The sequence below is a fragment of the Thalassophryne amazonica genome, chromosome 15 (genome assembly GCF_902500255.1).
Source record: "Thalassophryne amazonica chromosome 15, fThaAma1.1, whole genome shotgun sequence".
Classification (NCBI taxonomy): domain Eukaryota; kingdom Metazoa; phylum Chordata; class Actinopteri; order Batrachoidiformes; family Batrachoididae; genus Thalassophryne; species Thalassophryne amazonica.
The window spans coordinates 11,877,914-11,897,153 of record NC_047117.1 but is presented as its reverse complement, the minus strand read 5'-3'; the positions used below and the strand labels follow the sequence as shown (position 1 = coordinate 11,897,153).

The window sequence follows — 19,240 nt, the reverse complement described above, 5'->3', positions numbered from 1 at the left end:
GTGTGCATGTGGGTGTCTAGTTGAATACTGGTCTAATAAACCATCCATCTGCAGGGAGAGAAGAACAGTGCACGGAAGAAGGGGTGGGGGGTACAGCACTCTTTATGCTCCATATTTACACCTCTTTGAAATGCACAGACGGACAGATACTCAGTCCTGCCCAGAGGTTCTTTGATGCTCGTCGATACTGCTGCGTGATGATGTCATACGACAGAGAGCTAGGGAGGGAGGCATCATCAAAGGAAACGGGGAGGGATGAATGAAGACGCAGGAGAGCATATCCAAGACAACAACGGGACAAAGATGGCGACAGCTTCTAATATGGGACGTCCACTAGCATCCAGACCGCCGACTCATCGGGAGGAACCCGGGTGGTGCAGCATCTGTATTTATCTGCTTTTTTCTTCCAGGATGGCCACCATCCTCTCATACCAGAACCGCCAAGCCAACCATCATCGCCAGGCTAGCACGGTAAGATCTCCGTCTACCTTAGGCTGTCCTCCGCTGTCGTTGAAACCCTCAACGCCCCAATGTCTGGTTACCGTCACTCCATCCAAACTATTTATCACAAGTTACCATTCTCTAATAACACATTTTTTCCTACCCATTCCCTTTCTTTTTTTTTCGCCCCTTTCATCATGGTCTTTTGGCTGTAAATATAGGCCTCTCTTTGCCATCAAAGGCAGCACATCAATTGCCTTGACTCCCAAGTGTATGTGTGAGGGTGAACGGGAGAAAGGGAGAGAAAAGAAAAAAGAACGCCATGTAGCAAAGATCAAGGCACGCTTTCTCGCCTGATTTTGGCCTTGCTTGGATATTGCTTTCCGTCATCTTCCTATTTCACCAGTCGTACGCTGCAGACGGTCTCCGAACCCATCAGGCGCATTCAACCTGACTCTCGACAGATCCAAATTTGCGCAATAATCAGACGCTTTTGTTGGAAATGGATGGAAAGACATTTTTGTCTGGCTTCTTTGAGAATATTCTGTAGGTCGCAGACTACTGGGCCAGAGATCTGCCCAATGATGACAATACGTGAAACAATATTTGAATAAGCAGCAGGCGGGCAGCCAGCTAATCCACTGTGGCTAATCCAGTATTGGTGCAGGCCATATTGGTAGCTGGAGTATTCAACTCCATCACAATACACATCAGCAGGACGCCATGGCAGATATACTGACATTTTTACTACAGACGTGGCTGGGAAAGGCCAGCAGATGGATGGATAGGTGGATGGATAGATGGATGGCAGATAATTTCACATATGGTGAAAAAACCCTTCATACTGATACTGTAGTCCCTTTGTTTTACATATTATCTCAGCATCTTCTAAACCTGAAACACACTTTGAGAAAACAAGAATAGGTCTGATATAAATGGGCTTGAAATTAAAGGTTTTATCATAGACACATATATATACATATATTTATCGTTAAATTTACAATATACAGAAAACCTCCTGAATTATTGATGTCCCCATACTACTGACATGTTGATGTAATAAAAGGGCCCCACTGTTGCAAGATCATCTTCATGCTTTGTTTTCAAGCTTTTATGCAGCCAAATAAAATACTTGTCTCCAATTAGAGGCCCGCTTCTCTTTCAAGAGGTATATAATGAAGATTTCACTCTCTATGAGCATCTAAATGGGTCTTTGTGCTGGGAGGCCCCCAAGAGATAAGCCTGTTTCTGACAGGCCTCTGTACAGACGCCCAAATCTGCTGTGGCAGCTGGAACAAAGAACCCCTGAGCTGGACCAGCGGACTGACGAAAAGCTCCATCTCACCAGCTGAGGAGGGTTACCGTAACATAAGAATTAATAATCAACTTCTGTCTTTACTGGAAGTGGAATTATATGGTGTTTAATCACAAACTTGATCATGAAAAATCACAATTCTTAAGACTGTATTTGAGAGATCAGTGATAGTCTCACGACCCGCAGTGTACACTGAGTAGCTAAGTAGTGACAAAAAAATTAAAATATATGTATAATAATGCTGCCTGCAGGAAAATTACATGCAAAAAGCTATTAAAATCAATACAATAAATTCTGGATTATGCAGTGATTGGCTCTGAAAAAAAAAATCTCAGAGCTTTTCAGTATTGAAATCACAATGTTACCTGACTATCAAGGCTTTGAACAGGTTCAAGAAAACCAAAACCAGAATTTTTTTTGTTTATGTTCCAGACCAAATGTGTATTGAAATAATAGTAACCAATTGATAGTTATTTTTTTTCCATTTATTTATTAGAAATTACAATGTTCTCTGATTGTAATAACTTGATGTTGAGTTCTCTTCCTGTCTTCCATGAATGTTGTGCACCTCTTCGAATAGTAGAATTTATTTGATTTATTTATTTATTTTTGCAGCAGGCAAGTAAAATAAAATGTGTTGTGATCGCCTTGTTTCCAACAAGAGGAGATAAATATTGTGTTATGTACCTTTATAAATGTTAATGTTTGACACCAACTTCACCCATGCTTAATGGCCAGGCTAATGTGTAAAGACAAATGATGCTGGAAATATTTAGCTAGCTCCAGTTAGTCTAACCATTGTGCCATCATAGCCTGGCATTAGTGATAGACTACAGGATAATATGTAGCCTATGTCAGTATATACATTGATACAGACTATTTACTTGTGTTTCATTTACTTCTAACCAGTTCAGGAACAATAATTTTAAGGTAGAACCCAAAACCAGAAATGTTAAAATTAGGGTGACCATATTTTGATTACCAAAAACCAGGACACTCGGCCCAGTGTCAGGGTCTCAGCACTACCCTAATCTGAGCGATCCGTGTTAGCAGCGATTAACAGATTATCGTCTCGTTTCTGCTTAAAACTGCACTCAACTCACTCATCTCAGCAACAGCTCTCTATAGCTTTTCTGCAACAATCATTTCCACATAAATTCAGCATTATTTCATAATAAAAGATGGGGGACCGATTGGAGTGTTGTGATACCAGTGCGTCTGAGACTGACTCTCTGAGTCTGATTCTCTACCGATCAAAGGGAATAATGTGATTATTAGCCGTCAGATTAGTGCTGAGACCCTGACACCGGCAATGAGTTACTCAAATGATACTCGAATGCTGGTCAATTTAATGCCCCAATGAAAAACAATGAAAACCAGGACATTTTTATCACTTTCTAAAAAACAACCCAGGATAGCTAGGACAGAACATGAAAACAGGACATGTCCTGGGAAATCAGGAGCTTTGGTCACCCTATTAAAATACCAATTCTACCCCAATGAAACGAAAGAAGTCCTGCTGACTCGGCTGCCTAACCAACAGGCAACACTGGAGGATACACCCACCCAACCTCATGAAAGTAAAAATATGTAAGTAATTTCTTTTGGCTCTTCCCTTTTTGCTCGGAGTCACCACAGTGGATTCGATATGTAGCCGCACGTTGATTTGGTACAAGATTTACACCGGATGCCCTTCTTGACACAACTCCACGTTACATGGAGAATGTACACGGGTGGTCTAGAACCTGGAACTTTCTGTTTTGGAAGCATCCATTAGCTTGTGTAACATTTGTATTTATTTGTGATTTTTAATTAAAGCAGTTGTTAAATTACACCATTGTAGGACCGTATAATTAAAAGCAGACATGGTATACAGTATATAATTATAGTAAAAGGTGTGCATGTGAATGAATGGATTTAATGCCAAGCTGGGGAAATTCTCACCATCCTGCACTAAAATAAAGTCAAAGTGCCAATGGCAATTTAAATAGAATTTGCTATCAAATTAAGGAAAAAGTGCACTTGCAGTGCAAGTGAGAAAAATGGGGGAAAAGTAGTCTTGCTTCAGTTTTTACCCTGTTTGGTGACTCAGGATCTACTGTATGTATCGCACATATGTTTTGTGTTGCCCTGCTGCATCAACACCAACAAAAATGTGAAATGAGCTGCATCTAAGCACACGTCCACACTGGATTGAAAGTGAGTGTTTTTGTCAGTAAGAATACATGCATATACTCATGGTCCACTTCGAATCAATCATCTGATTTTGTCTGTGGGTTGACTCAAGTCATCTCGGAGCTACATTTGGCCCCTGTGTCTTGGGTTTGGTACTAGATTTGATAAAATCACAACATTCCTGCATCAAATCATTATGGTTGTAACGCTGTTGCACAACATCTGTCTTACCTGTACCTTTTCTTGCTTGTAATTATGATAAAAAGCATTTTGCTTTCTGCATTTCAGTATCATTTACTGTGACTGGAAGCACGTGATAGGCACTGATTACAACGAGAGAAAGACAATGAGGGTCAGGTGTATTATCAGCCTCCCCTGTGTGATGACCTTTCTTCACTTAAGAGCCTAGACCTCATACACACACACACACACACACACACACACACACACACACACACACACACACACACACACACACACACACACACACACACACACACACACACACACACACACACACACACACACACACACACACACACAGAGAGAGTCTTCTGCAGTCATTATAGATTCATAAGCATCAACCTGCCCAAACCCCTCCTCACCCAGACACCAGAAAGGTCAAGTTCATCTTCATCAGTATTGGCTCTTTGTCTCTCTTTGCCTTCTCTTCATTGTCTCTTGGGGAAGTGCAGAAAGCGTAAACATAGCAGCCTGTTGCAGCAGCAAACAGCATGTATTATGTATTATGCATGCTGTACGTATTTATGTACGTACAGCATGCATGTTGACTGCTGAGGAGATGCAATAAACAGATACCGATGCATCTCATTAATAAGACATTAATGTGGTCATATTGTGTAAAAAAGGTTTTTAACTCTAAATCTACCTTTTACAGTTAAATATCCTCTGTGACATCATAAAGGAAGACTATTATAGAAATAAATCAAAGGTAGCCCTAGAACCCTATAAAAACTAATAATAAGGCACCAAAACATTTGGCATTAATACATTTTTAGCATCTATAACCTCTACTTTCCTCTCATCTGGCAGAGTTAATTACAGGAATTGTGTGATGATGTTTGCAACTTCATATGAATTATTACATTTGGCATTTCATATTTTTTTTGTGCATTAAATGATTCATTGATATATATATATATATATATATATATATATATATATATATATATATAGGGAGAGAGAGAGAGATAGATAGTCAATAAATTAAAAGAGTAATTTATTAAAGCATTGTGGTCTAGACTGTTTGGCAAATTAAAAGCTTTTTTAAATGTTATGTTTCTGTGAAGGCTCTCAGTTGTCCAGGTGGTTTCCATAGTAGAGAAGCTCGCATCTTCGACTGGACTGGGTTGCTTGACGCAAGGACTTTTCGCTTCTAATTGCAGAAGCTTCTTCAGCTAAATTTCTTGCTCTGGTAGTCTGACTTCTGTCTTGACTCTTGTAGAGAAGAATAACAGAAGCCAGCAAAAGCTGGAGCTTTAAACCTAACCAGACCCCTCCTACTGAGAGGCAGACTGCTATTGGCAGTGACTAACAACTGCTCTAATTAGCACCTATTGTACTCTAGTTAGCACCCGCCTAATGACAGGGCAGCTGTCCATCCTAATGATGGGACTGACGCCTCTCCTGATGACTCTCCTGACGACGCGAATGACTCATTACAATTAACAAAAGAGTGAAACTGCTTTGACCTGAGTTCCCCATTGTAAAGTTATGTTATGTTGATAGTAACCTGTAAATTTAATCTGGGAGCATGTGCTGCTGGTGCTGTGTCCACCACACCACTGAACCACCCCAGGACCTGGTTGGCAACCACCTAGGCATGCAACCAGTCCATTCCCACGTCTCAAAAGTAACAGCCAGGTGAAACGTGGGCAACACACCACATGTCTAAAATGTCATTGCTGGTGCTCCCTCACCATGGAAGTAATACTCCTCATCTGAATTTCTCTAAGGAACTACTCATTTGACATAAAGGTATTTCAGTGGGTACCTAAAGATCTGCTGAAAAGACCAAGAGCATTACAGTCCAAGTCTCGCAGCCATGCCGTTAGACAGGAAACACCAGGACCATAAAGACTTGGACCTTCTTTCACCTACAATGTAGGTTCTCTGCGGGAGTAATTCTGCAGCTGCCTTCCATTGGAGGGGAGCGTTATGAAGGGGATGAGGGAAAGCCACTGGGAGTCTGATCTCCTGAAAAGAAGAAACCACAGGAGAAAGCACTAAGGGTCTTGCCTTTGGAGGGTGGGGACTGGTGCTGAGGGTTTGTCCACAACACAGCGGCACCCAAATCCAAACCTGAAGTGGCTTGTGTGGGTGGACACCTGGAACATCTTTTCCCTGCACTGTCTGAGGTGCAAAGACCTGGACGTAACCAGATCTCAGAGGATTGAGGCACCTACTTTTGATCTGGTTGCCCCAGAGGTCAGAAGGCGTGGTAGTTGCTGTGACAGACCTGCTCTTCCAGATGTTAGCATATGTCATCCTCATCGCCAGATTCGCCACCAACCTCTGAAAGAGACTTTACATTATGGAATGAATCTTAATAAAGGCGATGGAGGTGGGAGAATTGAAAATATGTTTTGGTCTTGACAGGTGGATGCACTCTGAGTGTGCTTCTGGTTGAATTATGTTACTGTGCAAGTCTGAACTGTTAGCATTCTGATACAGACGTAAGCACTAAAAAATGCTTTCCCTCTGCCGCTGTCATTTATTAATTCTGGATTTTGTTTTGGTCAGGATGAGAATGAAGTGGAAAACGTGTCCAGTCAGATGGACAGGTGGACAAAGACATGGACAAACATGTGGATCTCACCTGAGCCACCGGACCCTGTCCTCTGTATGTGACGGCAAGGTAAACCGCTTTACTCCCAACTATTCATCACTGATGTCTTCAGTCCAGCTCTTAAACAGAATACTTAACGTAAAATGACATTATTATGCTGCAAAACCCACTTTAGTCTCCATCTGATTATGATGAACAACAGACAAATTGTACCCGTTAATACATCATTTTCACATGTGGTGAATATCAGCGACACTCATGATGTCTATTTTGTTTGCACATTGCGTAATGGAATTCATGTCATATTGTGCAAATTCAGGAAAATATAGTTCTGGTTTTGTGTTGAACATCTTTGAGTGTGAGTCCTTGTCTGTACAATCTGGACCCAGTCAAGGTTTGGAATTTTTTTGGCAGTTTTTGTGACATTGAAGCTTAATATGATGATTATAAAAAAAAAACAACTTGATGATTTAATCAAGCTGTCTACTCATGCTGCTCTCCCTCTCTTTCTTTCTTTCTTTCTTTCTCTCTCCCCATCTCTCTCTTTCCCTCTCTCTCTCTTCCTCACCCCTCCCTCTCTCTTTCTCTCTCTGCAGTTTCATCCCCCTGACTGACAGCTCTGTGCACTGACAGGATGCTCAGGTGGAGGCGGCACATTTTCTCTCACACGGACTCTTTAATTTGAACACCTGTTCCGAGGTAAGCCGCAGTGATTTTTTTTCTGCTGCTTTTATTTCTGATAAGTGCATTTTGAGTGCCTGCTTATCTTTAGCTGTTGCTTCTGTTTCATTGAGTTTGACTTCTTTTCCATCTGTTTCCATGACAATGTGCTGTGCAGCTGATCACACACATCATTAATGAGCTTGTGCACATCCTTCCCAAATAATTGTTTTTCAAATTGTGCTGACCTGTTTGTGCCACAAGGGGCGCAGTTGGACGCAATAGGGATGGATTGAACAGTACATTTAAATGTTTGGGCTGAAAATATTATCATTTTATATTAATCCGTTGATTTTCTTCATGAATGATTTGTTCTGTAAAATTGTAGACCCAAAAACAATGCACAGTGCAGTGTAACATAACCCAGGCAAAGTTGTTACATTACCTTTTTTGTGTGATTAATTCAAAAACTAAATATTTTAAATTGACCACACAGAAAAGTAGCATAATGTCCTATTTGGAAAGCTTGAACTCATTAACATGAGGAATTGTCTTTGACACATGACATTAATCAGTCTCTTTTTCAATATTTTTTTATTTTATTTTCCATGCATTCATTTTCTATACCTACTTACTCCAATTAAATGTCACAGGGGAGCTGGAGTCTATCCCAGCAGTCACTGGGTGAGAGGCAGGCACACCCTGGACAGGTCGCTTGTCCGTTGGCGTATACACACACACCAACAAAATAAAATAAAATTGCAAATAAAAAAATGTGCACCTGTAAAGTATTCACAGCGCTTCACTATTTCCACATTCTGTTATGTTACAGCCTTATTCCAAAATGGAGTAAATTCATTTTTCCCCTCAAAATTCTACACAATTTACCCCATAAAGACAACATGAAAAAAGTTTTTTTTTTTTTTTTTTTGCAACTTTATTAAAAATAAAAAGCTAAGAAATCACATGTTCATAAGTATTCACAGCCTTTGCTCAGTATTTTGTTGATGCAGCAATTACAGCCTCAAGTCTTCTTCAATATGACACCACAAGCTTGGTGCACATATCTTTGGGCAGTTTTGTCCATTCCTCTTTCCAGCATCTCTAAAGCTCCATCAGGTTGGATGGGGAGCGTCAGTGCACAGCCATTTTCAGATCTCTCCAGAGATGTTCAATCAGATTCAGGTCTGGACTCTGGCTGGGCAACTCAAGGACATTCACAGAGTTGTCCTGAAGCCACTCCTTTGGTATCTTGGCTGTGTTTAGGGTCATTGTCCTGCTGAAAGATAAATTGTTGCCTCAGTTTGAGGTCAAGAGCACTCTGGAGCATGTTTTCATCCAGGATGTCTCTGTACATTGCTGCATTCATCTTTCCCTCAATCCTGACTCCCAGTTCCTGCATTTCACTGTTGGGATGGTACCTGGCTTCCTCCAAATATGATGCCTCGCATTTACGCCAAAGAGTTCAATCTTTGTCTCATCAGACCAGAGAATTTTGTTTCTCGTTGTCTGAGAGTCCTTCAGGTGCCTTTTGTCATCTCCAGGTGGGCTGCCATGTGCCTTTTACTGAGGAGTGGCTTCCGTCTAGCCACTCTACCATACAGGCCTGATTGCTGGATTGCTGCAGAGATGGTTGTCCTTCTGGAAGGTTCTCCTCTCTCCACAGAGGAATGCTGCAGCTCTGACAGAGTGTGTTCTTGGTCACCTCTCTGACTAAGGCCCTTCTCCCCCGATCTTTCAATTTAGATGGGTGGCCAGCTCTAGGAAGAGTCCTGGTAGATCTGAAGTTCTTCCATTTACAGATGATAGAGGCAGTTGAGCTCATTGGGACCTTCAAATCAGCAGAAATGTTTCTGTACCCTTCCTCAGAGTTATGCCTCAAGATAATGATGTCTCAGAGGTCTACAGACAATTCCTTTGACTTCATGTTTGGTTTGTGCTCTGACATACACCGTCAGCTGTGGGACCTTACATGTACACAGGTGTGTGCCTTTCCAAATCATGTCCAGTCAACTGAATTTACCCCAATTGGACTTCAAATAAGCTATAGAATAATCTCAAGAATGACCAGTGAAAACAGGATGCACCTGAGCACAATTGTGAGCTTCATGGCAAAGGCTGTGAATACTTATATACTCGTACATGTGATTTCTTAGGTTTTTTTTAATAAATTTGCACAAAAAAAAAAATCATATTGTCATTATGGGGTATTGTGTGTAGAATTTTGATGGAAAAAAATTATTTTATCCATTTTAGAATAAGGCTGTAACATAACAAAATGTGGAAACAAGGAACTGTTGTGAATACTTTCTGGTTGCACTGTATAATGCACTTGTAGTAGGAGTTGGCCAGAAAAATGTAAAGTGAATGAGTGAGTGAGTTAACTTTCCCTGCCAGCTTGTGCAGACAATAATTCAAAAATAATATTTGCCATCACCTTGTAACTCACCAAAGAAGACCTAATGAGGACAAACCCTTTTGCATTTGGTCAACTTGGATGCTTAGTAGAAACTGAATAAATGATCAAAAACTGAACAGCTGTGGTTTAAACACACATGTATATTTGTCTGTATCCTGAACGCTGTGTGCTTATTGCTTAGGTCCAGTCAGTGAGCAAGCTAGCAACTGTGGGGAGACACATGTTGACCCCTACATGAGCAAATTTGGGAAAGAGTGGGAAATCAGCGTTAAACAATAAGACAAAATGTGTGCTTGGAAATGGTAACAAACTTTTTTGTCTGTACTGCAAAGTTTATTAGTGCAGAAAATACAGATAGTTCTAATTTGTACCACTTTACATTCCATTGAATAAATCATTGATTAAAAAACACTAATTAATTGATTATGGAAATAATTGACAGACTGGTCCTAACTTTGACTATTTTTATGATATTTTTACAGAATGAAAAACTTTATTTTACAGATTATAAAAATTACAAACAGTTGCATCAATAATTGGTGCTATTAGCTGATATTTTACACATGAAACAATGACGTAAACAATGGACAGAATAACTGAGCATGGTAATAATCGAAAGTTACAGCAATATTTTTTTTTTATATTTTAGTGACTAAATAATTAATGGAGCAAATAATGGACAGATTAAATGATTGTGAAAATAATCGAGCTATGGCACTACATGAAAAAGAGCTTTTTTTCTATTTCACAGATTATCTGATTTAAAAAATGTATACTCTGCAAAAATACATTGCCGAATAATGGAAATAATATTTTCAATTTTCATTTGCGCAGTTTTCTGATATTTAAAAGAGACAATGGAAATGATCATTTTTCATCTGTCTATTGGTAATTACCTTCAGCTGCTTCCTTGTTTGCACTCAGGATCACCACAGCAAATCTGAGGTGGATCTGCATGCTGAATTGGCACAAGTTTTATGCCAGATGCCATTCCTGACGTAACTCCACATTATATGGAGAAATGTGGCAGGGGTGGGGTTTGAACCAGGAACCTTCTGCATTGAAACCAAGTGCACTAACCACTTATTTGCACTATTTTCTGATATTTTACAGAAAAAAATAGTTGAAGATGAAGTGATCATGAAAATAATCAAGAGTTGCAGCATTGAATTAACTATCAGAATTTTTTCTGATATTTCAATAATAATAAGAGCAATTTAAAATAATGTACTGATTAAGTGATAACAAAAGTAACAGATATTTGCCATCCTAATTTGTACTATTTTCTTTCTTCATAACTGAATGGACAAAAGAATTGATGATGAAAGTAAATTATAATTGCAGCCAAAACCTTTACAATGTTCAGGTATTTCACAAAGTAACTGTTAAAAAAGAAAAAAAGAAAAAAAGATCAATTCATAATGGAAGCAATTAATAGCTGTAGTAGTAGTAGTAGTAATAACAATGATAATAATAATAATGATGATAATAAAAACCATAATGTGTACTGTGATATTTCACAGACTCAAGTATTCATTGAAAAAACATGATAGACAAATTGATTGCTTATGGAACAGACAAATGTAGCCATATTGTTTACTACTATCTGATATTTCACAGACTAACTGATTCATTGGGGGAGGGGGGGGGGGCATGGACTAATTGCATCTGGAAATAATTGATTCTTGCTTCATGAATGTCTTATAGTTTCTGGTATTTCACAGACTAAATTATTAATTGAAAATTCTAATACAGATACAGCTTAATTTATGATTGTAATAAATAAATTATAAATATTTAATTGGAAAAGTTACATATATATATATATATATATATATATATATATATATATAGTGGTAGTTGCAGTCAACTGTTTAGTAAATGGTATTTCACAGACTAAATGATTAATTGAAAACGAAATACTGCACTGATTGCTAGTGGAAATAACTGATACTACAGCCAAAGCATTTACTAGTCTGATATTTCACAGACTAATAATACATTTAAAAGATAAAGGTCTGATCAATTGGGATCTGAATCGAAATAATTGATACCTACAGCAAAAGTTTTATTTGTTTTTAACATTTTCCTCACTAAATGATAAATTGGAAAATTGATAGACTAATTGCTCATAAAAGCAGTCGGTGGTTGTAGCCGTAATTTGCGACGTTTTCCGATATTTCACGGACTAAACGATTAATCGCAGAAGTCGGTTAGATTAATCGGTGCGCTTCCCTCGTACGCGCCGCGCGGCGTCACCGCGCACGTATTATTGCTCACAAACTAGCCACCATGGGGAGTTAAGGGCAAGGCGACGGCTTGTATTTTTGTTCATGTTTAATCTCATACAGATATCCATATGCTGCCTTTTGGAGTACACAGTTCGCGCCGGAATCCCCAATGCAGCGGACTACGGGTGACGGGCTTTCAGAGACGGTAGGACGGACACTTTACGGGAAACACGGGACGTTATCGCACCTAGCTAGCTAGGCAGCTAAGTCGAAGTAGCGCAGCTAGCTGGCGCTGCAGCCTGCAGAGTGGAAAAACGTGCCCTGCTTTGCTCGACTGGTTTGATGTTCCACTTTGTGATTTGTTGCACTTGAACTGTGCGATGTTTCTGTTCCGTATTGGCACGAATACATTGGCGAACCAGGCTTGCGTAGAAGTGATTTTGCTTGCAGGCCCGTCTTGTGTGCTTGTAGAGTTTGTTTCTCTTCCCCATCCCCCACCTTCTTGCAGGCCAAGATGAATGGGATTCTCACTTCAAAGCGTTGGCACTGCTACAGGGCTAGCTAGCTTAGCCTCTTAGCATTAGCGGGTTCTATTGAAAATTCAGTGTATCTTTGTGAAGTTTGAGTTTTGCTTTAACAGTTGCTAGCGTCTGGGCTAAATGTGGCAGACTGTCGGCAAAAACTTAATTGTGAAGTAGAAAAAAAAGCAGAACTCTTGTACTGTCTTAGCAAGGTGCAAGTCTGTCAGTGTGAACTTTTTTTATAGGGGTTCCCACAATCAGTTTTGGGGTTCAGGTCAAAATTTCCAGTGCTATTTCATGCTTCATGATTAGTCTAAATTCACAAGTATTTGAAAATCACTCAAATGTCAGCTCTTTTTATGAGTTATCACATTGAAGGAAATGTGGTTCACCACACATATGTTATCAAGAAGGTGCACAGGGCTGCACATTGTGTTTTGTAACACATGTATGCAAAATTGTTGAATGAGTTGTTTTAATTGTCCAGTACCCCTTTTCTAAATCTAACTTAGAAAAAGAACCGTGGATCCATCATTGACCCCAGAATCTGAGCACAGGGTTGCCCACGCATCCAGGAATTTGGTGGTTCCTGTTCTGGTCGACAGCAGCTGGCTACCATTTATAAAGTTCTAACAACAAGACTGCAACTGCAGCATCACAATGTCATACGGTATTATGATGAACTCCCATTGCATACCAGGGCCAGATATGACCGGAAACTTGATATTTGTAATCTAGATAAATGCCCTTAGTGTAAAGTAGCTGCAACAGCAGCAACAAGGCTGGGTAACAGGGCCCTTCTCAGGGCAGGTAGCCGTTGAGTCTTGATCAGTGCTACGGGAGTGGGGACAATTGTCCAACAGGGGTCCAGAGAATTGGGAGGGGAGAGCCGGCTTCCACTTGGAAAACATTCTGTTGGTAAGAGCTCTCTGTCCTGTGTGGGTTTGCGGAGCCAGGAGTGAACTGCTGTGGAAGACTGGACATGGGCACATGTCTCCACCAGAAATATACCCCAGGCCTGGGAATGTGCATAGATGTTCCTCACACAAAAGCCTCCCACAGGCAAGGGCTCTCTCCAACATGTGTGTCTTCCAAGCTTGATGTGAGCATCTGTGGAGGTGTGGGGTCAGCTGGACATCTACCAAAAAATGTCCCTTGAATGTACCAGCCTAAAACTGCACCATTTTGGTGCTATTCCATGTTCATTTCACTGCCTTTGACGCTCTGTGTACTGTTTATACAACGAAATGGGGGCGCTCTGTGTTGCCACATGGGTCACATCATTGGTGAAGACAATGTAGACAGCCCTATTGGACATTCATTGGCTTGAAGCTCCTATTTCATTGTAACTATCAGGACCTAGGTGTTGCATAAGCTGGGCAATGGAGTAGAAGATTGTCTTGGGCATTGCAACAGAAGGACACCATCAGTGAGTGTTGTACGATTATAAAATTAAAAACATCTCCAATGCTTACAACGTTTGGGGAAGATTTTGTCATGTAACAACTGTCGCCATGTCAGCAGTGCTCTTTGGTCATAGTCGAAAGGCACAGGTGCCACCACTCTGTGTGGGTGGGTCTAGAAACAGATTGGGTTTATGGTTTCTCTCTGCTGATATATGGATCTGCATTTTCAGTTCTAATATTAACATATGTTTCAAAACTATGACTACCCTTTGATTTTGAGAACTTAGGGGACTGTTAGAAATACAGATCACACCAGTCAAGACCTTTTCTTCATTGTGCCCTTTTTTGTAATGCTCAGTGAAAAGTCAGCCCATTAGATTGAAGAGATCTGCACCAAACCAGAACTCTTCCAAAGATTTCATGTGTATGTGCTGTAGTAAACACCACACTGCAATATGGGTAATGGCAAAACACCAAGTACCTTCACCAGGACAGATGTTGTTGCCAAACGTTTTCAGCAAAACTAGATCCATTCAGTATCGTTGGCAACTGTGAGCAATTGACATTTCAAAGATGAGCCGTTTTGGTACCAGTTATGACATTGACACTTCTTTTTTTAAAGACACTTATTGAACAGGGCCAAATGCATTAAACATTATTCCATATAAAAAAAATAAAAACAGATGTCATGCATGCAGGTTTCTAGCCAAGACTAATTTGCAAGCGTTGTCAGGTTTTGAATGTCTTTAACGCAGTGGATGTCAGTCCTGTTTTACTCTTCCTTTTTAGATATTTAGATATACCTTTATATACTAGCATAGTTCCACCTTAGAATTGGAATATAATATATAAGATATACCTTACTGAATTTTCATGAATGTCCATTCAGAAATAAGCAGTTTTTGACATGTTGTTTGGCTCCATTCTTTTGGATCCAAGTTGTTGGTCCTTAAATGAGAAAAAAGGCACCCAACAAATTATTGATAGTTGAGGTTTGCTTTGCTGATTGTTCTGTAGGGTAGATATTTTCCTGAAAGCTCTTGTAATGTTGGTGTTAAAAATTGGAATCCACACCTGTATCATTGAAATCAAACCATAAATTGCAACTCTATAACAACTTTACCCATGTGCACCATATGTCTATGGGTAATGACAAAACACAGAATGGATCAAAAGCTTAGTACTGAAGTCTCCATTGCCTCTCCATCCAGTAAACATCACTCTGAATTTTGACTTTTAGCCCCTTTTAAAAATGCTTCACAAGAAAAGTTTGCTTGACCGTTCCATAACATATGGAAGAGTCCTCAAAAAAGGTCTTCAAAAAGGTCCTCAGCAAAATGTCATCATATGTTGTAAACCACTTTTTGAGTTTGTGTGGGCAAGAATGCAGAAAAATACAGTCAAATAAGCTCCACTCTGCCAGATGACAACAGTGAACAGCTTCCAACATTCTATAAACTCCTTACTTTTAGCACAGGTTGAAGATATTTCTACAAATTAAAATCTGTGCCTGATCAGCAGTAAATTGTAAAACCAGTTGCTGCTGATTCCGCACCTTTCTGAGCAGATCATGTTTCCTGCAGTGGTGAAAAGTTGTTCCACAGGGGATATTGAAGCTGGTACACAGCATTTGCAGGCTATTTGGATAATTGGATCATGTTGTCTTTACAATACTTGAGAGAATCTACCTCTTTGGAGATGCAAGCAAAATTCAGGCAGAGGTTGAGTCATGGGTTGTTGATAGTTGAAACAACAATATTAATTTCATGATATATGGATTGACTTGAACATCAAAGAGGTGATTATTGTCGGACACGCCTCTTGAGTAATTGCTTTGAGCAAGGACAGACCTGCTAAAAAGGATAGTCTACTTATGTTTATCATGTAGAAGATGGAAATGCCCTCTGGCAAAGTGAGTTGAATTTGATGTACAGAATTAAGATTGAGAAGTTCTGCTGATAAGATTGTCCATTTTCAGTTTGCGCTTTTTGACTCTGTTCTAGTTCCATTTTTATTATTTCTGTTCAGAATTGGCTATGAACGGGCCCATGTTGTTCATCTGCTAATCTGAGATGCATCTCAACAGCAGTTTGTCAAATTGTGGAATGGACTTGTGCTTGTGATCTCATTTAATGCTCTAAAAGTGCAGTGAACAAGTTAATTTTGAATTAATCATGTTTAAGTTCAACAGATTTACCCTTGATGATGAGGCAGATTGTTGTGCAGTAAGAACAGTCACACTTGGTCACAGAGCATCATATAGTAGTGCTATGTGACTAAAAAGATTAATCCAGGTTTTGAGTATATTTCTTATTGTTACATGGGAAACAAGGTACCAGTAGATTCAGTAAATTCTCACAAATCCAAATCCAACAAGACCAAGCATTCATGATATGCACACTCTTAAGGCTATGAAATTGGGCTATTAGTAAAAAAAAAAAAAGTAGAAAAGGGGGTGTTCACAATAATAGTAGTGTGGCATTCAGTCAGTGAGTTCGTCAATTTTGTGGAACAAACAGGTGTGAATCAGGTGTCCCCTATTTAAGGATGAAGCCAGTACCTGTTGAACATGCTTTTCTCTTTGAAAGCCTGATGAAAATGGGACGTTCAAGACATTTTTCAGAAGAACAGCATAGTTGGATTAAAACGTTGATTGGAGAGGGGAAAACGTATACGCAGGTGCAAAAAATTATAGGCTGTTCATCTACAATGATCTCCAATGCTTTAAAATGGAAAAAAAAAAAAAAAAAAAAAAATACAGAGACACGTTTAAGAAAATGGAAAACAACCATCAAAATGGATAGAAGAATAACCAGAATGGCAAAGGCTCACCCATTGATCAGCTCCAGGATGATCAAAGACAGTCTGGAGTTACCTGTAAGTGCTGTGACAGTTAGAAGACGCCCAAGTGAAGCTAATTTATTTGCAAGAATCCCCCGCAAAGTCCCTCTGTTAAATAAAAGACGTGTGCAGAAGAGGTTACAATTTGCCAAAGAACACATCAACTGGCCTAAAGAGAAATGGAGGAATATTTTGTGGACTGATGAGAGTAAAATTGTTCTTTTTGGGTCCAAGGGCCACAGACAGTTTGTGAGATGACCCCCAAACTCTGAATTCAAGCCACAATTCACAGTGAAGACAGTGAAACATGGTGGTGCAAGCATCATGATATGGGCATGTTTCTCCTACTATGGTGTTGGGCCTATATATCGCATACCAGGTATCATGGATCAGTTTGGATATGTCAAAATACTTGAAGAGGTCATGTTGCCTTATGCTGAAAAGGACATGCTCTTGAATTGGGTGTTTCAACAAGACAATGACCCCAAGCACACTAGTAAACGAGCAAAATCTTGGTTCCAAACCAACAAAATTAATGCCTCGCAGATGTGAAGAAATCATGAAAAACTGTGGTTATACAACTAAATACTAGTTTAGTGATTCACAGGATTGCTAAAAAAGCAGTTTGAACATAATAGTTTTGAGTTTGTAGCGTCAACAGCAGATGCTACTATTATTGTGAACACCCCCTTTTCTACTTTTTTTTACTAATAGCCCAATTTCATAGCCTTAAGAGTGTGCATATCATGAATGCTTGGTCTTGTTGGATTTGTGAGAATCTACTGAATCTACTGGTACCTTGTTTCCCATGTAACAATAAGAAATATACTCAAAACCTGGATTAATCTTTTTAGTCACATAGCACTACTATTATTCTGAACACTACTGTACATAAAAAAAACCCCACATAAAATTAAGTGTTAATCATTATGCTTAATGATTATTTCCATCATATATGTGTATATATATATATATATGTGTGTGTGTGTGTATATATATATATATATATATATATATATATATATATATATATATATATATATATATATATATATATATACACACACATATATATATATATATGCACAGGGTTCTCCCAAGAAATTTTTAGTGTAGCGGTGCTGTTGGGAGCTATCACTGCACGTAACACTTCCACTTGGGGTCCTATCTGACCTTGTGTCCTGAAGCCCTAAGACAAAAATTTTAATCTTGTAGTGCTGTTTCTGGTCTGATTCTGTGCTGAATTGTTGATTAGTTAAATTAATCTAAAATGTTTGTGTTTCATTGACATACTGTATGTTACAACTGTACAATAAGCTTATTTGAAAGAAAAAAGAATGTACAGAAAAACAATTTAAAATGTGGGAGATTCTAGACTTTTTTTTTTTTACACATTTCCCCTGCATAATTTTCAATTTGAAAAGATTCAATTCCCAAGTTACAATATCACCAGGCTGGGGTCATTCACTGTGAAAATCTCACCTTGTCCTTGTGATTCAGATTTTGACACCCCTCTATATTGTTAAAAAAATAAAATAAAGATAGAAAAACAAAAGGTCCAGCTTTCCTCCTCAAGTCAGCAGGTGCATTTCTGGAAAACATCTTATTACTCTGCATTTGTCAGCATTTCTCAGCGTGTGATTTTTAGGAAAAGCAGAACCGAAGCTTCTGAGCTTTCATTTGAAAGTGAAGGTTCAGGTTTACAGAGAGGCTGTACAGAGAGACAGGAGGCGACACACTTCACTCCATCCATCCATCCATCCATTTTCTTCCGCTTTATCCAGAGTCGGGTCGCGGGGGCAGCAGCTCAGGCAAAGCCGCCAGACCTCCCGATCCACACACACCTCCCCCAGCTCCTCCGGGGGAACCCCAAGGCGTTCCCAAGCCAGCTGAGAGATGTAGTCCCTCCAGCGTGTCCTGGGTCTTCCCCGGGGCCTCCTCCCAATGGGACGCGCCCGGAACACCTCTCCAGCGAAGCGTCCAGGGGGCATCCGGAAAAGATGCCCGAGCCACCTCAACTGACTTCCTTTCGATGTGGAGGAGCAGCGGCTCAACTCCGAGCTCCTCCCGAGTGACCGAGCTCCTCACCCTATCTCTAAGGGAGCACCCAGCCACCCTGCGGAGGAAACTCATCTCGGCCGCTTGTACTCGCGATCTCGTTCTTTCGGTCATGAGCCAAATCTCATGACCATAGGTGAGGATTGGAACGTAGATCGATCGGTAAATCGAGAGCTTTGCCCCTTTGCCCACTTCACTCCAAAACTCTTAATTTTTTCTGACTCTGTTGGATTTTGGATTCTAATGTGTGGGGATGCGACTGTGTCGCTGGACACTCTTTTAGTCCCGCCATGAGCGTGTACGCAGTATGTCTCCATGATGCTGTTTTTTTTTTTTTTTTTTTTTTTTTTTTGGTGGAGCGGAC

The 19,240-nt window shown here is 39.8% G+C and overlaps 1 protein-coding gene across 2 annotated transcripts in view; it reads left to right on the top strand.

Annotated features, from left to right (window-relative positions):
* LOC117525839 (axin-1-like) overlaps positions 1-19,240 on the top strand; it is a 49,773-nt gene continuing 30,533 nt past the window's right edge. The window contains exons 1-3 of one of the 2 annotated variants that reach the window (XM_034187767.1): positions 1-471; positions 6,695-6,809; positions 7,337-7,439. The gene's annotated coding sequence lies outside the window, so the exon portion shown is untranslated. Of the gene's footprint in view, positions 472-6,694; positions 6,810-7,336; positions 7,440-12,080; positions 12,256-19,240 lie in introns of those variants that run through there. The other variant, XM_034187766.1, reaches the window with a different exon arrangement.